General features: G+C 38.0%; 1 protein-coding gene across 2 annotated transcripts in view; it reads left to right on the top strand.

Moving 5' to 3' along the window:
- The window catches only part of bhlhe23 (basic helix-loop-helix family, member e23), an 82817-nt gene that overhangs the window by 17451 nt on the left and 40053 nt on the right, over window positions 1-25313 (top strand). The gene's annotated exons all lie outside the window — the stretch shown is intronic.

Consider the following 25313-nt stretch of genomic DNA (forward strand, 5'->3'; position numbering starts at 1 on the left):
TCTAGCAACGGTAAGGTAACAACATATGGAAAGGGAGGGTTTTAAGAAAGTTTACGGGGAAACGACATAATAGACGTGAGATAAAAATAAAAGTTGAGAAATTCTCTAAAATATCTCTAAAAGATAGTGGTAAAATAATCTCAAACTCTTTACGTGTTGTACATGCAGCATAGGCAACACAAGTACATTTTAGCCTTAAGCCTTTGGATGTTGCACTTTTGGGTTAGGGGATTGGGTCAGTTAGTAACTTGTTTCACCTTATGTAGTAAATCTCATGAACAAAAAAAGCTAAATCACCATTTTATGTCATAAAAATCCCATTTTTTTCAGTTCGTCTAGTTAGTCAGCTTGCTGACAATTCGGGAGTTTGTCAAATACAGACTATTTTAGCTGTCTATAAAACATACAATATGCTTCAAGTGGTTATTCATATATGTAGGCTATATGTGCACAACTTTAACATCAAGGCAATGTTAAATAAAGATAATAAAGAATAGCAGTGACAGTAGCAAATGTTCTATTCTCTGTCATGTTTAAAGTTTATGGCCCGCCCAACGCTGAAACACGGGTATCAAAATGATCTCAGAGATTCCCAGTAGTAAATACGACTTGAGAGGGCGTTCATGTCCAATTTCCTACTAGGAAACTCGTATTTACGATAATTCAAATTGCACAGCTGTTTCGCAGAGAAAGAATTCAAAGTGAGTGACATCACTGTAGCTTGTTGCTGATTGGATCACCATGGCAATGTTACAACTGACCCCACACTCCTTAGTGTGAACTGTGAAGGGCCCATATTCAACTCAATGACAGAAACAGGTGGATAAACTACCACTCTTCTGTCAAGTTTATTGACCCCGAGTTGTGTAAATGTCCGATAACCTCTGAGGCATTATTGACTGTGTTGAGTAACCATTTGACTCTTTCCTGGTATTTCCTCATTTGTTTGTTTGGTTCTGACAAATGAGAGCGTAATCGAACGAGTGCAAGTCCGCTCACGCAATAAATCTATAAACCGATCGCATTGTCTGTGTGTTGTGGATGCGTCTGACTGTAATTAAAGCCTGCCCCCTGCACATAGATGCTAATTACATGATGCGGAGATTGTAACCCGCTATAATGCTATATTTGGTTCACTCAGGGCAGCGTTTCAGAGAAAATGTTCAAACAGATTGTTCCATTTATTTTGATACCCTTTGTGCTAAAGCCCCTAGGACTGAAATGATTATGTAACTATCTATGGTTCCTTTGTTAGCTAAACTCTCTCGCTCTCTTGGTCTGTCTCTGCTTATAAAACAAATCATATATTTAGACTAACAGACAAGGGTACAGTCATAAAAGCTAATACAGGAAACAAACCTAGGCCAAGGGGAGTTATGTTTTGACATTGACCTTTCGGAAATAGTATAGTGTTCTAGTGTAAAAGTACAGACTTGCACTTTATTTTCCCATCATGATTTTTCTATTAATGTGATTTCTGAATGTGTTCCACTCTGCAAAAGCACAGTATGGCAGCGTGTGTATGTTTACAGGAGAGTGTGGTGGCCCGGGCCAGACAGAGACAGATGGTCTGGTCTTCCCCAAACTGAGACAGGAAACACAGCAATGACATCTCAGCTGGGGAGAAGCATCGAGCATTTCCTGTAAGCTGGAGGAAAATGACTGTTATTAGACCGTCTCAAATTTACAGACAAGTCTGTAAATAAGGTCATTAAAAGGCCGTAGTCAGTAATTCAAGTTCCGGTTTCACTTTATTGTCACTCTTCTAACGTAATGCCTGTGCACATTTTTTTTCTTTTTCTCTCTGTTTCTCTCCCCATCTCTTACTCTCTTTGGCAGTCAGTTTGAATTGTAATGTGTTGCATAATATTCCCAGGGCTTTAAATGTGGGCAAATTCTCTCGCCCTGGGAGAGGTACATTGTCACAGAAGAAAATGCTGTCGTTTCATACTGAAAATTGTATTTCTAGCTCACCGAACCACCAGGGCTATTAAGAAAAAAATTGGGTGAGGAGAGAAAGTAGAATACGTTTTTTGACAAGCGTGTGATACAAGAGTTTTGTGCTCAGATTGATTATTGAAATTTTGTAGTAGCATCAGTCTAGTAAAAGGATACTTTGGTTAGATAACAAAGGCCATGATATCATCATCACCTGCTTCACTGACCCACTGCTCTGCTTCTGATGCACTGCATTTGAAATTACTATGTTTGTGTAGGAGTAAAGTATACTGTATGTACTCATACAATGATGTGTATACATCTCTGAAAGAGCTGTGAAGGGACAAACAAGATGTCGTACGGTGAATACATTTTTAATGTTGAATATTTCAAGAATCATTTTAATTATTAATATTGTCATATTAAAGGGGCTATATGGAACTTTTTCCAGAAAATAAACGTAACAATAGCCTTTTTATTTTACCATTTATGACTCAAACATCTCCTGATGAGCATACTGACACCTTGTCTGCTCACAGTGGGTGCACCTATAAGCCTGTATCCTATTTTTCCTATTTTCTGTCGGGTCGGATTTTTCCCGCGCTGTCTGCGGATGTGACGTCAAGCGCGTTCATGTTAAACGTTTCAGATCACTCAGAACACTTATCTCAAACAATATATGTATTTGACTGTTCTTACCTCTGTAAACATAATGTTGATCTCCTTGGAGCAGATGACTTGTGAAGTGTGCACGTACGAACGCGCGCTGCGAGAGCGAGCAGAAAGGAAGAGCAGTTCTGTTTTTTGGCCACAGGTGTCAGTCGCGAGTTTAAATGTCAGAAAAACGCATATAGCCTCTTTAAAGTGATATTAAAAATAGAGATCTGTAATCATGCAATATTCTGAATCCAGACAGATTACTTTTACTCTTACAGTGGGGGAAATAATTATTTGATTTTGTAAGTTCGCCCACTTATAAAGAAATGAGGGGTCTCAGGAGGGATTATGGTCCATTCCTCTTTACAGATTTACTCTCAAAATACTTAAAGGGATACTTCACCGCTGGAAAGATGAATGTGTATTTAAATTGGGTCAAGTATGTAGTAGAAATTTGAAATTATTTTAGAAGTTGGTGCCTTCAAGACTAAGAAAAGCCAGAAAATGTATTTCTGGCAGGACCACTATCGTCAAATATGATTGACAATTAGCATACAGTTTGGATTGGCGGTATGGTTCCGTTCTGGGCGAGAATTCCCTACGCATCCATGCAGCCTAGCATGGATAAGAGCAGGGAGAGCAACAATAACCCCCCTTAGGGTAAACAGAACCGAACCAACATGAATGTATTCAAATATATTTAATTCAAGATTTTAAAGTACAAAATAATTCGAGAATTTATTCTGATTCAGGGGAATCATAATGCCAAATCCTGACTGGGCGAGGAGGAGCTGGGGATGGAGGAGGGTAATGAGCTCCTGAGAAACGCGATAGCTGCTGATAATACCGCAGGAGCTTATATATGTATACGGTGATAGGCGTCGTATTCCTATAGGTAGATGTGAATCAGTTGAGAGTCAGCTTGACTAATGTAACCTGCCAGAACTAACACTACGCTTGATTTTTGGCTCATGTGGATGAAAGACAACAACTCCCAGAATGCACTTGCTTCGCTGCCCTACGAGGCCACACCTGCTGGTTACTGAGGCCAGTATTGGAAGAATTGGTATAAATAGGTTACTATTTGACTCGAAACTGAAAAAACGCAGTTTTATCGTAAATCTCTGTGACGAGAGTTAGTCTGCCCGGGCTCTTCCTCCTGACCGCCGGGCGGGTCTCGCTCCTCTGCTGCAGCGGCTGCTCCGGCCGCCTCTGGTTCCTCCATCGTCCGCGGCTGTTCCTCGCTGTGTTGCGGCTCGTGCGGCTGGCCACGAGCGTCGGATTTGCGCGCCGGATTTTGGGATGTCTGGGATTTGGCTTTTGGTTTCTGCGTCGCCATTCATTATGTTTACATGCACGCCTTTTGTTTCAGTCGGATTGAATTCATTCCGAATGGTGAATCTGAATGTAGTGTTTACATGAATGCTAAAGTGATCGGTTGATGTGCGTTTTAGCATTGCTAAGAAAATTCCTTTGTTTTCGTCTCGGTCGGGATCCGAGTGAAGCAGAATGCATGACCTGCAAAGCTGGCACGATCATGTCAGGGTCAAATAATGTAATAATGTAGGCGTAGTGAATGGCGACTGTGGAAAGCAGGAGCCGAGTCCCGGACATTTTGGGCGATCTCGAGGTCTGGTGCGCGGGTCCGATGCTCGTGGCTGCCTGTGCGGACCCCAGTGCAGCGGGAAGCAGTTGCGGATGGTGGGGGGAGCGGTAGGCGCCCGGAGCAGCTGCTGCAGCGGAGGAGCGAGACTTGCTTGGCGGTCAGGTCGTCAGGAGGAAGAGCCAGGGCAGTCCCGGCCGGTCATGTCCGGAAAAAAGAGGAATATGGTAATTCGAAAATACTACCTGGTTTCTACTGATACAAAGCTTAATGCTAATCGGTGAAGTATCCCTTTAAGGTTTCTTGGCTGTCGCTTTGTAACTTGAAGTTTCAACTCCCTCCACAGATTTTCTATAGTATTACGGTCTGGAGACTGAGTAGGCCTCTCCAAGACCTTAATGTGCTTCTTCTTGAGCCACTCCTTTGTTGCATTGGCTGTGTGTTTTGGGTCATTGGCATGCTGGAAGACCCAGCCGCGACCAATCTTCAGTGTTCTGGCTGAGGGAAGGAGGTTCTCGTCCAAGATTGTACGGCACGTGGCCTCTTCCATCAGCCCCTCAATACGGTGAAGGCGTCCTGTACCCTTAGCAGAGAAACAGCCCCAGAGCATAATGTTTCCCCCTCCGTGCTTGACTGTAGGGATGGTGTTCTCAGCATTTCTCTTCCTCCAAACACGAAGAGTTGAGTTGATGCCAAAGAGCTCAATTTTTGTCTCATCTGACCACAGCACTTCCTCCCAAGCCTTCTCTGAATCATTAGATGTTTATTGGCAAACTTCAGACGGGCTTGAACATGTGCCTTCTTGAGCAGGGGGACCTTGCGGGTGCTGCAGCAGGGTTTCAATCCATTGTGGCATTGTGTGTTACCAACGGTTTGCTTAGTGACTCTGATCCCTCACATTTCTAATGATCATCCTTACCTCATGAGGACAGATTTTCTTCCATTTCCGAATAATGGCACCAACAGTTGTCTCCTCCTCACCAAGCTTCTTGCTGATGGTCTTGTAGCCCATTCCAGACTTGTGCAGGTCTACAATCTGGTCCCTGATATCCTTTAAAAGCTCGTTGGTCTTGCCCATAGTGGTGGAGAGGTTGGAATGGAAGATACAGATTCTTTTATACACATTACGAGCTGACATTAGGAATACTTTCTTAAAGTTACAGGACTAATCTGTGTTCCACATGGGCACACAACCAATCTGTGGGAGGCAGAATTCTTGCTGTTTGGTAGGGGATCAAATACTTATTTCACTCGATCAAATGCTAATCAATTTACAACCTTTATATAATGTGTTTTTCTAGATTTTTTGGTTGATATTCTATCTCTATCCGTTAAAATAAACCTAGCATAAAAATTATAGACCCCCTTCGTTTCTTTGTAAGTGGGTGAACTTACAATATCAGCAAAGGATCAAATAATTATTTCCCCCACTGTGTGTATATATATATATATATACTTTTTTTTTTTTTTTTACTCACTCGTATATTTCAGATCTGAACAAAGTATATTTTCTTCTTCTACTGGCAAAGGTGGACCAGTTTAGATTTTTTTTCTTTCTTGTCCCACCACCAATTTCAGTAGCACCATAATTTTTTTTCAACCATATTTTTATAATTGCTATATTTTCATTAAAGTTCTAATTGCCATTGTTACAGTATCTGTTTTAAAAAGTTGAAAACACCTTTAATTATTCATAAAGCAAATGTAAATAAGACCACAGATATAAAAATAGACATTTATGAATTATTTCAACCCCAACTGTGCTGGTGAAAACGGTAGCCTAATATTTGGAGTGAACCCTCCTATTCATTCGGGTCCATTTTGACCCAGAACAGGTAAATCTTTCTTTTCTTTTTGTATCCATAGTTTTTAGTACGAAGATGAAATACACTATTTTTATACATTTATTTTTTTCAGATTTTTTTAAACAAAACAAATTAAGAGATATAATTACTTAAACTAAATTTGTAGGCCTATACCTTTTGTGGTCGGATCCGTTTTGACCCGAAAGTGAACTGTGGCTTTACACAATATTATGCTTCGTTATTTACACATGAAATTGTGCTGTTTTTTTCTTTTTTTATCTATTAGTTAGATTTGTTTAAAATTACTTCTCTAAAATACATTTAGCCTCTTTCCTACATTCATGCACATATTTTTTCCTTCCCAAAATAAAATGACAAAAACAAACAAATGTATTTTTAGAGCAAAAGTTCATAGACCAAAGAGTTGAAATTTGAAGAAGGAAAGAGGTTTTGCAAAAGAAAAAGTCCACATTGCACTTTGCTGCCACCTATTGACGAAACATTGCAGCATGAAAAGGAGATTTAAAGGGATAGTTCACTTTGAAATTAAAATTCTGTCATCATTTACTCACCCTCAAGTTGTTTCAAACCTGTATTAATTTATTTCTTCTGCTGAACACAAAGAAAGATATTTTGAAGAATGTCAGTAACCAAACAGTAGTCTGTACCCATTGACTTCCATAGTAGGAAAAAAAAATACTATGGAAGTCAATGGGTACAGACTACTGTTTGGTTACTGACATTCTTCAAAATATCTTTCTTTGTGTTCAGCAGAAGAAATAAATTAATACAGGTTTGAAACAACTTGAGGGTGAGTAAATGATGACAGAATTTTAATTTTAAAGTGAACTATCCCTTTAAGTTTATCATCATTTTTTCATATGAAAGTAAAAGTTTATGAATTTATTTAGTTTGAAAACATTTCAGAGTAATATTGACGTCGCTTTTGTGTTTTGTTTGAAAGTTTCATACATTTAGACTTTATGAGCAGTCATAAGTTATGTTTTAAAAGAATTGGAGTTTATACGTTTACCAAATACCATACAGCATTTGTTTTAATTGATTAAAAAAGTGGTAAATGAAGTAGTGACATGGTAAAAACATGGCGACATTCAAAACTTTTGTGCATTTCACATTAATGAGAAATTACTGATATGGTTTTAGTATGACTTATAATATTAAGATATGACTGAAGCTTGTGATCCACAGGTCCAAACAGACTGTGGCATGCAAAAGCTGTTGCTCCTAATGCAAAAACAGTTTTAATGCATTAGGAGGGTTAAATATATTTGTCATCTGTCGCACTGGAGTTTTTTCCAGTCAGGAGTAATAGCATGAGTTTCCAGGGTAATGCTGACCTCAGGTGGCTGATGCTGGTAACTATAATAATAAAAAAAAACAGCACGGGACAACACACACGCACGCACGCACATTGGGTTTCCATGTTGTATTGGGACTTTCCATAGGCATAATAATTTTATGCAGTTCAAACATATACCCCCTAACCACCCCTAAACCTACCCATCACAGAAAACTTTCTGCATTTTTATATTTTCAAAAAACAGAATTCTGTATGATACTATGATTCATATGCTGTTTTCCTCATGGGGACTAAATTTTTTTAAAAATGTCTCCAAAGGTCAAATCTTTCTTTACCATCTTTGTAAGGAAAGTTTGTCCCCACAACGTGGGTTTACCAGGACCGCACACAAATAAACGATAAATAAATTAATACCACATGTGAGGGACACCGTAAATTGCACACATCTCAATTAATTTCCATAGCATTAAACAAAGGCATAGAATGTTAAATAGCCTACTAATTTATATTTTATTCAGGCCAATCTTTGTTTGAGCTCACGCACCAAAGCGTTTTCCCTTTACAAACCTTTTCAGTTTTTGGTGTATAAGTTTTATGGATTTTTTTTGCCGGTCTGTTACTATATTTATTCAGTAAGAAAAAACATCCCTAAAAATATGAAAATATTTTACTGGTCAGAACCTTTTGATTTTAAAAATGAAGCCTCTGCCAAAAACAATGTTAAAGAAAGAAAATTCACGTTTTTGTTAGGCTATTATGCATGTACAAATAGTTTCCCTGTCTGTATTTTTCATAGGCCATATCAAGAAAGTTAGTTTGTGGATAGAAAAATTGAAAATTTCATTTAACAGGAAACGAGAGATGAAAATGCAAGGGTTTGTGTGCAGCGAGATGCACAGTGCAGTTTCAGAAAGAGAACATCCTCAGATTGCGTCAAACACTTGTCAACGTGTTCTTAAGCAGAGCGTTTTTATCCAAAGGCGATTAGTTGAACTGATATGTAAGCTATTTAGAAAGTGCTTAGTTTATACGTGTCAGCTGTAAAGCTCACGGGCTGTTAACTTGTAACTGGTGTTTGAGAGGATTTCACACCTCTGTGGTCAATCGGTGGAGTGTCTCCTTTGAGCAGCAGGATCGTATTTCGCCCCAATAATAGCCTATAGCTCTACCCCGCTAGGCGGCAATGTTACATGAAGCCTAAGCCTTTTTTGCACTAAAATGCGCCTTTGTTTCTTTCTCCATGGCATGAATTTGTGACGGTATGTAACTATAATAAAACGTCAACATGAATGCATGCATGGATTTCGTCATTGGCTGTCATTTGAAGGGGTTGTTCGAGCGCGAGCGAGCGCGCACACCCGGAGCTCTCCATGGTCCTGATTTTATGCCCCAAATATCGCCGCATATATTTGGCAGCTTGTCACATTTTCTTAAAGGTGATGCGTGTATTTTTGTTTAAAAATAGTTTCTATAAAAGCTTAACCGGTTTCTCTTCGAAAGTTTAAAATATATTTTTTTTAAGCCATGTGCCGCGCGGTTCTCTCTGTAACTTATCTTTAACATGATCTCTTTGCTCTTTAACTTATCTTTAACATTATCTCTTTGCCTAACATTGTAAATACTTTTTTTTATTACGTTGTAATGCTTACTTTGGGGATTGTTTTATGTATGTTCTTAATTATTCAGCCTGATTTTTTAACTCAATACTTAAGACCTAAGGCCACCGAGGCCTTTTATTTTGCCAATAAAAAGAAAATTGAGTAATATAGAGAAAGAACATTGAATAATGTTTCGTTTATTTATTTATTGGATCATGCATAATTTATTTTATGATTTTTACATTTTTATATTATTGAATGAAATTAAATACAATTTAAATAACAGCACTGTAAGAATTATATGATCAATAAGTTACTTTGACAACATAAAACATATTTTACATTGCTTTAACTTCTCAAAATAAGTTAAGCAATTTCTTTTTTATACAAGAGTTTTTAAGCCAGTTTAATGCGATTTAAGGTGAAATGGCTTAAACAGCCAAGGTGATTGTACTTAAAAATGTATGCAGCTAAATTTTTTTACAGTAGGCTAAGTATACCATTACACTTTATAGGCCTATACACACTTTAGTCAAATACTCGGCCCATAAGATGCTTCGATAGTTTGTACATTGAAACACGGCCCATATCAGACAAATCTCAACTAATGGTGTGAGTTTGGGGCGGGGCTACTGATGTCATATCGCAGTGTTAAAAAACACCTGTTTGAAACGGTCAATATTTTGGCAATTCCGTTTTGTGAAGTTAGTGGCGCACTTCACCTTTGATACACTTCAAATTTTAAGAATCACATCAGTAAAATTAGACCAATAAAAAAAGGACATATGAGCATAAAATACCTTTAGCCTATTTAATGCTGCATGGCCATAACTTCTTTTATCAGGTCGTTAAGCTCTTCCTGTGTCGGAGTTTGTGTTTTATAGCCTTTTTGCTGCAGTGTTTCCCCTCCGTTTTTAACCATCAGATTTAATGAGCTATTTATATTAAAAACTAATAATAATAATAATTATCAAATCACTTTGTATTAATGGATCTGTTTATTTAGGCATTTATGCCCCAGACCTGACGTAACCACATGAATGCAGTTTGAGAAGATAAGAAGCAGACAAACGAACAAAACGTGATTATGCATATTTATTTATAGAAGTTGCAACACAATTAATGAGCCAAGAACATCAACAAATGATCTATTTTATCTGAAAGCTGTTACTTACGTGTGTAGAAATTCAGGTATCTTCTGTACATGTACAATAGTCATATTTCTGACGATGTAGAGGTCTGTGCAAAATGTCTAGTTAGTTGGTTAGTTGCATATCTACAAGACAAAATTATGTCATTTTACTTGTCCTCAAATGCTTTGTAGGCCTAACCCTGCGGCTGTGTGAAATCATTGGAAACTGTGTTAATTAATCCTACGAACACATTTTACCCAGATCTCATGAGGAAAAGTGACTATTTTACGAGATGGTGATTTCGTATGAATTCCTACGATTTTTAGAAGAAGAAAAAACGAAAAAATGGTCTAATCCTAAACCTAACTCTCAATGGTGAAAACCTAATAAGATCGTATGAATAGGCTACTAATTCGCCAAAATGTACAATTGTTAGGAATTGCCATTTAGGGTGTTTTGCATTTTTTTATCCATTATCAGTCCAGTCGTAAAATGAATGTAATTTCGAAAATTATTTTGTGAAGTATTGATGTGAAATTCGGTGGTGATGCTTGGATAATAAGAATAATAGATGGTTCTGCATTTCATCGTTCCTAAATATAAAATGAGGTGATGACGTTTGATCGTTAGGATATGTAAGATAGCCTACTGTAAAACAACAGATAGCCTAATCTTTTTTTTGACATTTTACTTTGATAGACTTATATTGACTATCTTCAGATTTTGAATTTAACTGTTTAGTAGCTGATCATACCAGATGTTGCGTTGACAGGTGTACGTTTCCACGCAAAGGTTTTCTTGAAGGTGAATGCAGCGCCATTTTTGTTCATATATTTTTACCACCTTATACGTTAGACAATAGTTTTTGAGCTGTGGAGTATAAATTGAAAATTGAGTTAAAATTGTGTTGAAGCAAATAAACCATCTCCAAAGCATCCAAAGATATATTTTATACAATACCATAGCCTACGGTATAGCATTTACACAGCCTATTTCTACAGTTTAGTTTCACCGGTGTATTCTTCTTATGAATAAGAACGGTACAATCTATTATTTTAAGTAAAGAAACAAAATACACTGTGGAAACTGTGATTTGATTTATCAGCACAGCATATTATTCCTCACTTGTGACGATTGGCAAGACATCGATAATGTTCCCAATAGATGGCGCCCTTGTCCAGTAACATCTAGCTAAATTCGCGTCACTTTGCATCTGAAGCAGGTCCGTTTGGATGAGAGCATAAATGGTTCAGATTATCTACGGTTGTGAAACCATGTGCGTTTTCTTTCAGCGTCCAACATTATCGTCAGCAGGGTTAAACTGTCCACACAAAGTGACAGTGATTACGCAGAAAGAGTTAATCAAATAAACTGCTCTGAAAGTAAAGAACGATGCAACATTTCTTTTCATTAGAGCTTTTTCCGCCCCTTTTAAAACCTCAGCATTAGGATCCATTTTCCAATTAATCTACGCAGTCGCGACGAGGCCTTGAATCTCTATTACTTTATTTAGTCGGAAATTCCATTGTCATTTCAGAAACACAAAAAAGCTGGTTAACCAAGCAGCCACTTTTCTAAACGTTGTACAGTAGGTGCTTATTCTGAATCCACCATTAGTAAAACGCAATAGCCTACATTGCTTGAACGCGAATGCTTGCGGTAGCCATACTGCACATTTCCCTCTTCAATGCCTTGATTTCTGCGCTGAACAGTTGGTAACTGTAGGCTACTTAAGAAAGCTCGTTGCTGGAGAGATTCTTCTCTTGGCATTCACCGCGTGCCTTAATTGTATGGACATTAAATCAAGGTCCGCTGTGAACACGCAGAGCGAGAACTCTGAGAAGAACGCACAGCAGCCCCTCCAGCCTCATTTCACACTCAAATTCCGCGCCTTGACTTGCACATGTAACACTAACCATGAGCTTCTGCGAGAGTGGTAGGCTATAACATTGAACACTTTTACTACAACACTGTTTTAGCAAATTAATCGGTATCAGTAGACTTGTGCACGCGAGCTAAACAAATCTGCGCTACGAGGCTACCTAAACACATTTCCATCCACCAATTTAGTCTTCAGTGGTTTGCAAATATCTGACACGGTTGTTATTGAAGTTTAAAAACATGCACCATGTCTAAGCTTACACAATGGAAAAATAAGTCAATCGATATACAGCGCTTTTACTCTTGCGCTCAATACCGTTTTCCTTCGGGGTAAAAATTAAATGAAAGCAGCAAAATATCTTGGTTTGCGTCCCCTGGTTTCTTCATTCAATCTTTAAACCGGGGCTCTGGTTCCTTTGTCCTTGATGTATTTGAAGAAATGAGCAATGGAAGCATCATAAATGCTACTGGTCACATATCGAAAAAAGGACAAAACCCTCGCAGTACGGCTGTACTTAAAAAATGGACTATCCTGGTGTGAGAACAGGAATGTTTCCACAGCTCAGATGCTGCGACTCCTCTTGTCTATGCAAATACGCCCTCCTTCGCGGCTTAACACCGATGCACAATAGCGTTCCTCTTCTGGATCGCGAAGACACGTTAACACAGCGAGGGAAGGCATCGGAACGAAACGTATAATTCAACGATATCCCTATTCTCGAGCGCTCTTTTAGTTTTCGTTTCTGTCCAATGACTTTGCGGAAGCTATGGCGCTCGAAGTCCGTTCTTGAGGATGACTTGCTTTTTCCCTCCATTTACAACAATCTCCGCAGCATCCTTCGGTAAATGCATCCTAAGACGAGCAGGCACTGGGGCCAGTCCTTCCCGATCTATCCCTTTAAATCTCGATTGTCCTCGGGCAGCGGTTTTTTGGTCCTGCCCTGAGTGTTTTTTCAGCCTCTCTGATCCAGTCTCGCGGATTAGAGGTCCTCTCTTCCCGTCCCAGACACGCGCAGCCTTCTGCTGATTGGGCTCAACGCAAGCGGATTACATTGGGACATAATGACGTCATGGCCCGGGCCCAAGTTCTCCCCCATTAGCCAAAGCCTCATCAGCGAGATGCCCTTGAAATAGCGCGCGCCTGACATTCTGCAAAGAGAAGCGGCCATCCCGACGTGCATTATGGACAGAAATAGTTATATTGCTTGACTCGTGCAAAGTTTTTTTTGCATCCATGTATATAATCGACTTAATTTTTTTTAGGCATACAGTCCCCTTGATGGAATGTCCTAAACTGTATAAAGTGGTCAAGCACACATGCACAAAGGTTTCTTAGCATGAAAAATGCGAAATCATATTTATATGTCAATGATTAGTTTTCTTCGTTTTAAAAGCGGTAGAAAATCGTAATTATCATCAGAGAATCAAATCCTCCAAATTTTTGCATGCAAAGTCTAACTGTTATGCAATGGGAAACAGAACAAATCATACTAATCTCTCAGGGGAACATTTTTTTTTTCATTTGGATACACTATTCTGAGAATACCATTGGATGAGAATGTATTCGTTTGTTTCAATTTGTCAAGAAGGTGTTTAATGCTAAGGTGTTCAATGCTGTAGCATTACTTTCGAAAATGTTTGTTTTTGACCAACAGAATTGGGGATTTTAGAGTTTATTTGAACCAATGTCTCCTGAGAAATCATGTTTAGATTGCACCATGGACATCACTGCTCCGCCATTGTAGCAAACGTGGTTCACTGATGCAGATATTTTTTGTTTATACATTTGAAAAAAATAAGTAATAATTGACATTAATATTTTTTATTTGTCATGAGTTTATAAGTAGGCTACAACTATATTCTTTCTTTCTTTCTTTCATTCATTTCGTACTATAGCCTATTCATGATTCCGTTTATATTATTTTAATTCGAGTTTTTTATGGTTTTATATTTTCGTCTTTAAGCTTATTATAGTAGAAAGGTTACAGTTCCAAAATGAAGGTGGACAAATTGAATTACACGATGTTAGAAACTTATTATATTGCATTACTGCATAGACACCGGTCGTGTTTATTATTGTCACGTGTGTGTGTGTGGCTTTTGATTACAATTCTATTCATTTTCTACTCTTCTCATCAATGCATTGAACACTGCATTAACCGATGACGCGTAACTTTGTTTCGTCCATGTTATGTGGAGCATGGGTTAAACATTAGCACAATTTTGTAGCTCAATGAATGGTTTTCGTATCGAGATGTATGAGATTAATTACTAAAATGTGTATTTCCCCCGTAAATAATGTTTCCTAAACAACGCACGATTAATGACTCCTTTAATGATGCTCTCTTTGACCTCGGTGACATTGACGCTAAATTATTATGTCATTTTTCAGATTGCATAAATTATATTTCTCTTAAATATTTGTTGATGGCCTATATCACGGTTGTGTTGTATCATGAGCATAGTTGGCATCTGGATCTTCCCCACACCTCCCCTGTGGATGTGTGGATGGAACAAAGGGTATCGATAACAGTCCCAAATTTTCCAGGTATATCCGATTTTTTTTTTCATTCCCAAAGATGCGTTTTACTTTAAGACAATAGTTTTTTTTATTTATATATTACCCTACCTCGTTTTCTCTTGTTGTCGTCCACGTTTAAGCAATGCTATCTTATTGCTAAATTTCAGTTTGTATAACGCGCCTATGCATAGGCCTAATCGAAACGAAAACTGAGATTCCAGAACAGAAATGCGGTCCGGTCAGAATGATCACTGCTTCAAAAAGCAAGACCTGCTTTCTTCAGTCGAAGTACTTGGGATAATTTTGAACGCATATTCGCCTCGTTTCTTGTTCAGTGGGGTTAGATCTCTTGCCACGCAAATCCCGGCTCTGACTGAAGGGAAGGCCCTTAGAGGATTTTATCAGTGGGGGAAACACCTTCCTGAATCCGAAGGATAACGACGGCCTCTTGTCCATAGCTGGAGAAGATGAGAACCGGAGGGCAGAGAAAAGGACCGAAATAGAGCGCTGAACGCCGTCAGTTGGCAATTCCTCCCGACTCAGTTGAGCGGCCTCCTCGTCTTAAACTGCGTGAAGGAGGAGCTGTTCAGTTGCATTACAATGACATTCAGTCCCAATTCATTCAGGCGCTGTCTAACGGTCTTTGGATAGCAAATCCACCCCATCGGGGGGTCGCAGCCCTCTCATTACGCCCCCAATCCCAACACACACTCACTACAATAGACCCAACAAAGAGCCAGGGGAGTGGGCCTCAGCGCTGCGCAGCCCGGGCGCTGAACTCTGCGCTCCAGTGAGAAAAATGCTCTTCAGTGTTGGTGTTGCGAGCAACGTGTTAAAGTGTTTTGTTATTTAGGAGGGTCCGTTCTCAAACGGTTTGGTGAAAAAAAGAGACGTCTCACGCGTTAATTTTATAAAGGGCATTAAAGGTGAACAGCTATTGGACGGACAGCCTTTGGTTATAGTTACGCGTTGTGCTTCTACACATGTTTGTATGTGACATATTGACTGTATGGATGGGATTAAAGCATCCACCAGTTTACAGTGGGGTTTTACAGACACAGGGGATATGGCTGAGTTGGACTCGTTGTTCGTGATGGTATTGTGGTGATGGCGCATGTGCCTTGGAGCATAATAATGCGCGCGAATAGACGTGTCACCACAAACTCATAAGACTCTTGAGGGGTCAAGGCCAGGTTCGAGCTGAATGCATTTCACTTTCCCTGAAACCGAATGCAGCTCAGAGTACATCTAATTTAATAATAAACCATAAAGACGCCTTTCAATAAATCAGGAAAGAAATATTATTTGGTTTCCGCCAAAGTACCATACTTACTTACCAAAAGTACTATACTGGTTGCTTGGTAAGTTATACTTATAGGTTATACTAGCTATACATGCTTATTAAAATCACAATAACTGAACATGAATCTCTTTGTGACTTTTCTTGACAGTTTTAACCACGTTGGCATGGTTGACAACTATAAATCGAATTCATTTTCTATTTTTGTAAGCGTAAGAAAAATTACCACCCGTGCATTATTTATTATTGCAGTTTATATATTTTTTTGTTTTGTGTGTTTGCTAGCTTTTAATGCAACATAAAAGACAGCAAAAAATGTGTTCAAAATAGTTGACGCTGAACTGATGGGTGACGCAATGTTTTATCTAAAAAAATGACTATTTTCTCTCGTAGTAAAATAATAAAATGTTAGGACTGGCATACTTCTTATTTATATATAATGCAATAATAAAATTAAGGTAGGGCCTATATTTGTTTTATTAATATTGTCAATATAATAATAATAATACATTTAGTTATTATTATTATTATTATTATTGCATACTCTGTTGCATTATTAGTGTCCTTCTTTTGTAGACCATAGCACAAACACTCGTGAACATTTCAAGATTTTTTGAGATTTTTCCCAGGGAAATCATACCGATTTTCGAAATGACGTTGAAGGCTTAGACAGGCCCAGCTGGGCGCTTTACTTATGCGGCCATTCAAGCAGAGGACGGAAAGGTCATCTCTACGGCCCGGTGCGCCTGGGAACCCGCTAAACATGGCGCCTGTATGGCCGCTCAATTCTAACCTACACACACACACACACACACACACACACACACACACACACACACACACACACATACTCATTTGCGCTGTTCTGATGCGCACGCTTATGAGTGATTTAAAGAGAAATACCCTTATGCACATCTGGTGTCATTTTGTGCGATTTTTCTCAGTGATGGTTATAGACTACACTTGAATGTCATATAGCTATGAAGACATTGTCTACAACTAACTAAATATCCAGTGCGCTTCTACCATTACGGTAAAGTCATATAAAAATGCTCCCATTTAGTGGCCACTTGCGAGTGGAAAAGAAGTTTAATTCTGCCTACTTGTTTAGAGAGGTATAGTAAGGTGTAACTTTGCAAACAGTTCCTGAGAGCAGAACCAGAAGGACCCTCAAGCATTGTCTGAAGAAATAAAGAGAAACACCCTCACAAAAGAATCCATTGTCAAGCCCGAACAATCTGCGGGGCCTCATAAGCTGTCCTCCACAATCAAGATGGTGGGCAATGATTTGAATGCGAGAGGGGCCTGCACTTTCGTATCTACCGAATGATATTCGCCGAGAGGATAACCATTCGGCCAAACGCTCACCCGCGAAGTGTCCGCTGCGTTGTTGGCAATTTCAGATAATGTCAGTATATGGAACTCGAAAAAGTCGAGTTTAAAAAGTCAAAAGAGAAATGTAGGCTATTGCTTCTGGAGCATTGGCTATATTTACTCACCTTAAAACTGTCCTGAGTGGCAATGCGGTAAATTCACAGGTTAAGGAGAAAGAGAGTGCGCTGTACTAGCGATGTTGGCACAAACACACAACCATCAAAAACAAAACGGATTTTGTGAGATAAATGTAAAAAAAAAAAAAAAAAAATAGTTTGCACAAATTTATTCCTGATAGAGTTTCGACGAATTTGTCTCAAATGAGTTTAGTTGCCGCTTGCTGCCAAGAATTAGGTCAGGTAACGTCACAGCAGCGAATAAATAAAACAGCAAAAACATTGCAATAATATTCCAAATATGCATATTGATAGAGTGAGTCTCAACAGTTGTACATTTAAAAAAATATATTTTAATAGCTATAAACAATTTAGAGTCCATTTAGATTATCTTTTTAAACAGGAATTTATTTTTGATGCATTAGCCTGTTCATGTATTGTTTATTCGATTTTATATAAAATCTTATGTTGACCTATTTTCTTTAATGCATAACCAGACATTGTTGCTTATTGTCCCTTTACAGAGGAGTGTTATGCACACAAACATCTATATTAATTAACCACTACTGGCCATTAAATCCCACACAGGTTCAGAACTAGACAATCCAAAGAAACATCCTCAGTTTGAGCATTATAAGCATTTTAGTACAAATATTTGGCTGACCTTTCAGCCTAAACATTGTTCAACAGCCGTTTTATCATCTCCATAAAAACACAAAACATATTACAGGCACTTCCCTTCCCTGCTTCCCCTCTGGCTCTTTTGTTATAACATGCCTCTGACCAGAGCCGACTCCATGACATAGAATATGACACGAGAAAGGGACCATAACCATGTCTCAAAGGAAAGTGTTAAAGGCCTTTTATAACAACCGATACCGTCTGGAATCAAAAGCTGGATGATTTAAACTCTGCATGCGTTTCGTGATGAAACAGAATCCCAGTGAGTTAGTAAGTGTGCAAAGAAAATAAACCGAAAAAAAACCGACATGAGACGTGTGATCCAGTGTGCTGCATGCATTCAGTCATGATGCTCTTCAGAATTATTGACACCTTGCCTCTTGAGGTACTTGGGTGATGCATCTGAGTGTCGATATCAATGCAGGAACTTCAGTATAGTCTAATAAATGTCAACATCAGCAGCATTGATCCGTTTGCACCACAGTTGGGATGGTATGGAAGTCTTTGCGGTCTAATCTGGTATTCACGGCACCTATGCTGTCTTGCAGGATATTTTAATAGCATGTGTCGGTGTTGAGGCTGAGGATGCGCTATAATCGAATGGTCTGATCATTCTTATGTTTACATGGACAATTCTGTTCTAATAATGTTGCCAGAGCCCACTGTTTATTTATTATAAATTCTGCACATGTAACCCTGCCAGGCCACAATGAATTGGTATACCAACTACACACATTTTAAAAGCCCTCCCATCAGGAAGCTGTATGTGATTTATTGGGAAAATCAGTCTGAATAATGTCAGGTCTCGTATTAAAGTCTTTGTGCATCTTCAACAAGATGAAGATGCACAATAATTCTAGATTTACTGATCCATTCCCAACTACAGCCATTCGGTTATAGTGTCCAGAGATGACTGGAATAATTCGCCAGCGTTCTTGACTCTTCTTTCATGTTCTCATTGAGTCCATCCACAAAACCAGCAGTAGAGGGAAAGTCAACACCACCACAGGCCTGGATTTGGAAACCTTATAAGAAACCATGTTGTGGTACAGACTGAAATAACTGACTTTTTTTTCCATAAAAGTTAAAAGCAAGCTTACGTATTTGTATGTGTGTGTGTGTGTGTGTGTGTGTGTGTGTGTGTGTGTGTGTGTGTGTGTGTGTGTGTGTGTGTTTGTTTGTGTTATGTATTTGTAGCCTATTTATTTGTATTTTGCTTGATGTTTTTCATTTATCACTTATACTATTATATTAATAATATTTAGTGTAAGAAATATATATTTGTGTATGATGTATACACCTTCATATATATCTTCAACATATCTTCTATATAAATGTAATGGTATAAAATTAAAGAGATGAGGCTATATATATAGGCTATATCTCTTTATACAGTATAGCCTATATATATATATATATATATATATATATATATATATATATAGGCTATACTGTATAAAGAGATCTAGTCTATAACAATAAGAGGCTAAGGAAATAATAATAAAAAGCGAAACAACAAGTGTTTTAAAATATTGTGTATATTTTGAAACATTTATTTTATAGCTTTTTTTATTATTATAATTTTGATTTAAATTTTTTTTTTTTTACATTTTATACCATTATTAATTTGTTCAAAAACAGCCTCTTTAAATACTGTAATGGATTTATTAAGGTTAAGGGCATTTTTTTTTTGTGCTAAATTATAACATTTTAAGAAATCTGTATTTGTTGCAATGGTTATTATTAAATGTGACAATTATGTGCTGATTTGTAAAGTATTGTTTTTATTAGCCATTTTCTCAATTCATAACTCATATGAAGTGAAATGAGCCAGCAGATGCTCACAAAACAGATACATTTTCCGCGACCCCCGTCGCTGCTAGTCTTTGCCGTGTGTGTGTGAGAGGGTTTAGCATACAGCTGTTTGAGCTTCGCCTCTCCTCTCCTCTCCGCTTTAAGGTCTGTCGTCTTGAATCACGCTGCACGCCATCCATCCCACATCCGCCCTACGGGCTCATTAAGGACACACTGTTTGCCGGCCGGTCACCTGCATTTCAGACGTGTAGTGCTTGTTATAGTTTTATCATGTGCGGTTCCAAACATTGAAGAGTGTTACACTTCTGTGAATCGGTTAAGAAAGGTCACCTTTCTGTTTGTGGAGTGATAAATTATGAATATGATAAAGTAAGGCAGGGAGAGGAGGAGTGCTCATGTACCATGTCTATTACAAACACATACATTTTGCCATCTAGTTCACTCACCCAATTATATCATATCATGCTCACCGTCTTAATCTTTCCCGGTTGTCCCATAAGGAAATCGAAGATCCGAAGGATTATCTCATTTTTTAAATTCCTAACCTTTCTCCTCACACTCATTATCTGACAGGTAGAAATCCCAGCGTAAGCTCCCCATCCATCTGAAGCTAAAATGTTGCAGGCTTTCAAATAGCAGTGTTGTCATCTCTCTCTCTGTCTGTTTTATTCCCAAGGTCTCAGGGTGGGGGTGGGGGTGGGGGTGGGGGCGATGAGGTGATGAAAACAGACATCTTCCGAAAGGTCAGGTTTTGCCGTGATCTTTTTTCCAGGTCAGCTCCTTTAGTCCTGCCCTGTGTGACAGACATATTCAAGCAGATACCCATCACAGAAATGACTGATATCGGAAAAAATATCTGTCATCGGCCTTTAAAATTTACTGTAAAATTGCTGATGTACATCATAATATATTAAATGCATGTCATTGCATCTCTGTGTCTCTGTTGTCACAGCAACACAATGCAATTCTTAAAAAAATTGATGTGCATTGTACTTTGATGTATTTGCATTAGCATCTACTAGTACTATCCATATATGCGTGACCCGGGATCACAAAACCAGTCACAAGTAGCACAGGTATATTTGTGGCAATAGCCAAAAATAAATTGTATGGGTTAAAATTATCGATTTTTCTTTTATGCCAAAAATCATTAGGATATTAAGTAAAGATCATGTTCCATGAAGATATTTAGTAAATTTCCTACCGTAAATGTGTTAAACATTTATTTTTTTGTGAGTGAATGCAGCATAATTGCGAGCATAAATGGACAACTTTAAAGCCGATTTTTCAATGTTTTGATTTTTTTGCACCCTCAGATTCCAGATTCTCAAATACCGTAGTTGTATCTCGGCCAAATATTGTCCTATCCTAATAAACCATACATCAATGCAAAGCTTATTTATTCAGCTTTCAGATGATGTATAATCATCTGAATCAAATCAATCAAAATCTCAGTTTATCCAAACTTTTTTTTTTTAATTGTTTTAAATATACATTATTTTAAAAAGAAAAATGTCTTATTTTTTGTTTACATTACTTGGTATATCATTGCCTTAATTATGCTATATACACCCTGTGTAGTTTTTATGAAATAAAAAAATAATTTTATTCTGCAAGGACACATTAAAGGATGCAGGGACAGATTTATATTTCAAATAAATGCTGTTCTTTTGAATTTTCTATTCATTAAAACAATCCTGGAAATATATATTCCATATACATACACACAAATAAAATGAAAAATGTATTATATATATATTGCGCACCACAACTGCTCTCATCTTTTGGTAATCCTAAGAAATGTTTCTTGAGCACCAAATCAGCATATTATTGTGATATAGAATTTAGCTTTAATTGTGTGATTAATTAATGCCTTGATTTCCATGCTCAAATAAATGTATAGATTAAATAAGACTAAATCATCACTTATATAAAACAATGGCGAATTAAATCACACACCAAACAAAAAAATTATATTCTCATCTCTGACCACAAAAATTATTTACTTGGATTTAAATCAAAAGTATATAATCATTAGTTAAATGATTCGTAATAGTAAAAGCATAGGATCATATAATTTGGTTTTGGTTTTTAACACGTCAAAGTCTATCTCAGCAGTGCCTTGGACGTCACCCCACATTACTGGCCTGTTGGCCACTGTTACAGCACAGGCCTGGGGAGGGGGTCTGCGGGCCCAGTTGGACACTCTGAGCACATTAAGAGTGGCTGTCTTTATTGGATGTGATTGGTCTTAGTGATTTTATTGGTTTCACTGACTGTCTCTCCAGTATTTATGGGCCCTCTCCATGCACTCTACACGGTGTAACGGAGGGCCGATATGAATCTGATGTGACAATAAAAGGGCAATTATGTACAGCGAGTAGAATATCTGCTTCCTTTCACCTGGGAGAGGAAGAAGGAAGGATGAGATAAAGAGAATGATTTTCTTCTTCCCATTCAGAGCACAGTTATTGTTAAACATGGAGCTCCCATCAGACAATGAACATTTATATATGTAAATACAGCATCCTCTTTGTGATGTATATGAATGACTTCTGAATGCCTCTTTAACAGGTCACCTGACAACACGATGTATAACCTGCTTCCACATCCCCCTGCTGCTGTTATTTACAGAGGAATTAAGACTTAAGTCTTTTCTAATCTATCGTTTTACATTTGCAAAGGCATGTCATTCAATACAACGTTTATCTTTTCACTCTTGAAGGGATAGTTCACCAAATAATGAAAAAAAATCTGTTGTTGTTCACTCACACTCATGTCATTCCAAAACCTGTATGACTTTAATAACCAAACCGTTTTCATTACAATTGACTTTGATGGAATTGTTTTTTTTTCACGGAATGTTTCATTCACAGAAGAAAAAGTTGTACAAGTTTGGGACAACATGAGGGTGAGTAATTTATGATCATTTATATTTTTGTTTGAACTATCCCTTTAATTCCAACATGGTCTTATCAGAAAGAACTTAATCGTTTTTAGTATAGGTAATCTGAACCTGATTGGCCCCAGACATACGTTAAACTAAAATTCACCTCATGCACCCGGCGAGATCCAAATATTACGCCCCGATATAATTCAAGAGAAATCAAAGAACTGGCGTGGCATCATTTCGAACAAAATCAGACCAAAACGTTCGTTTCGGGAGTTCTAAACGGCTTGACAAAGCATTTTTTCTGTAAAAGTTCACTCCTACCTTTGGTCTGTGGCTCCGCTTTCTTTCTTTAACGTGGAAATCATCTCTGGTTTATTTCTTTTGTTCAGTCCGTCAAGATCAAACATGAACGCACTAGAGAGCTGCTTTATAGTAGAAATAGAGGTTGTGATTCTACTTGAAAGAGACATTTGTTTTTCATGTTTAATACTGTAAATCTGCTTGATTGCTTTTTAGCAATATTGTATAAAGTGTTATTTAAATAAAGTGATGTGACTTGACTGGAGAGCTGAATTGCAGAGCTGGTGCAAACATATCCACGTCACTATGATCAGATGCTTTCTTAACCATTGTTTGTGTGTGTTTGTTTGTTTTTTTATTGAGAGGAAAGCATGCAGCACATATTTACATTCATCTAAGCATCTAATACGAAGAATGAAAAAGAACTTTGCCACGAGTATACTGGCTTGTAGACCTTATTTACAGCAGCGCCATCTTTGATTTTTAATGCATCTCTTCAGTGGGCTGTACTGTTGGTGTTTTTGGATTGTTCTGCTTATGAAACACTACAAAAATAATATCTCTTCAAGAAATTTCAGTAGACAAAAAACTCCAGACAACATGAGCTGTGGAAAATAAGTGATCTAGGAGCTTTATGCAGCTTTTTACAGCGGATTCCATTGAAAACACTGCAAGTCTATCCCTCAGCCTCGCTTTCACCTGCCATGGCGCTGATCTGGTCTATTACATTTATTATATTCATTTGGTCTATTTTTTATATGTACAAAAACCTGACATTTCCTCTTAAATGTCAAAATGTGTAATTTATGTAGAGCTGTACTTAAATTTCATTGTATCAGTTAGATTATTTTTTTGCATTAAATGCATTAAACCGATCAAAAGGATAATGTTACAAAATATTACCTGTTATTTTGAACGTTCTATTCCTGAAAAAACGATTTCCACAAAAATATTAAGCAGCACACCTGTTTTCAACATTAATAACAATAAGAAATGTTTCTTGAGCAACAGATCATATTAGAACTAAATTCAGCTTTGCCATCAAAGGAATACATGATATTTTAAAGTATTTTAAATAGAAAAATGTTATCGTAACAGTAAATTGAAATAATATTTCACAATGTTACTGTAAATACATGCAGCCTTGGTGAGCATAAGAGACGACTTTCAAAAACATTTGATAAAATCTTACCAACTCCAAACTTTTGAATAGTAGTGTTTCTCCCATCTCGAAGAGTCTGTCCTGGTTTTTTGTTGTACAATGAATAAAATATGAAGAGGCGAGTCGCTCGCCTTACATGCCTCTCAGAAAATAAATCAGTCTTGTGTCAGCTGACCTGGCATTAAATTCTGTGTTTGATGGAGCTCTTTGGTCCGCACCGCATGAAATGTTGTAGTGGTGACAGCGGGCCACGCGTGCTTCTGTAAAACACCGCTCTCAGTCACCTCTATTCTCACTCTCGCTCGTTCACTACTCACGCAAGGAACAGAATAAGACAAGAGCTCCGTCGACAGCGAGATATAATGTGCACGTGTTCATGAGCGTGTGGACGGGAATAGTGATAGTTGGCAAAACAGGCTGATAGATCATTTCCACTGTATCTGGGAGAAGGTGTGAAATGATCAGAATTATTTACGGCTATTATATCCAATTAAAGCTTGTGAGTGCTGTTGTGCCGTTTTATTGTGCTATGAACTGCTACCGCGTGTGCTTGAGTAACCAAACACAATGAGCTCCAATACAGGCGGTCTTACTGGCAGGAACCCGGTCAGGGGGTTGGCGGGGGGTGCGAAGAGGAAAAGAATTAGTGGAAGATGTTAGGGGCAGGTTTTGGCTGTGGCCCTCTGGCACCGGGGTCTCTACGAATCCGTCAGCTTTGTTAGTTTTGGAGCAAATCCTAGTTGTAGTGTTTAAATGGTCCATTCTCCCACTTCAGGCCTATTAAAGTCCTGGCTAGAGAGTAATGTAAACTTAAAACAGTTCATATAGCCTCCACTTCCCCGTCACTCTAATGGCTGAACCCATTACCCAACTCTGTTGTCATGGAGAGCTGCTCGTTTGTCTCCGTGGAAACCTTGATTGCCCAAGATGTACTGATACGGTCAGATCAGGAGTAATATCTTTCAGTCTGACTTGCTCAATTCTAATGACTAGATTATAGTTATAATATAATTTTCTATAAAAGTGTTTTTAACACAGTTATGTGGGTACATATGGTTCACGGTTGCATTCAAAATCTGAAAACATCATCTTCTGTCATGAAGGTATGTTTATATATTCTTGTTTCCTAAAATATGAATCATATGTCAATCCTCAGAATCACAAGTTGGCCGAGAGAGGGAGAGGACACACTCCAGTGACTCTTCATGGTGTATG

Source organism: Phoxinus phoxinus, assembly GCF_949152265.1.
Source record: "Phoxinus phoxinus genome assembly, chromosome: 18".
NCBI classification, from domain to species: Eukaryota; Metazoa; Chordata; class Actinopteri; order Cypriniformes; family Leuciscidae; genus Phoxinus; species Phoxinus phoxinus.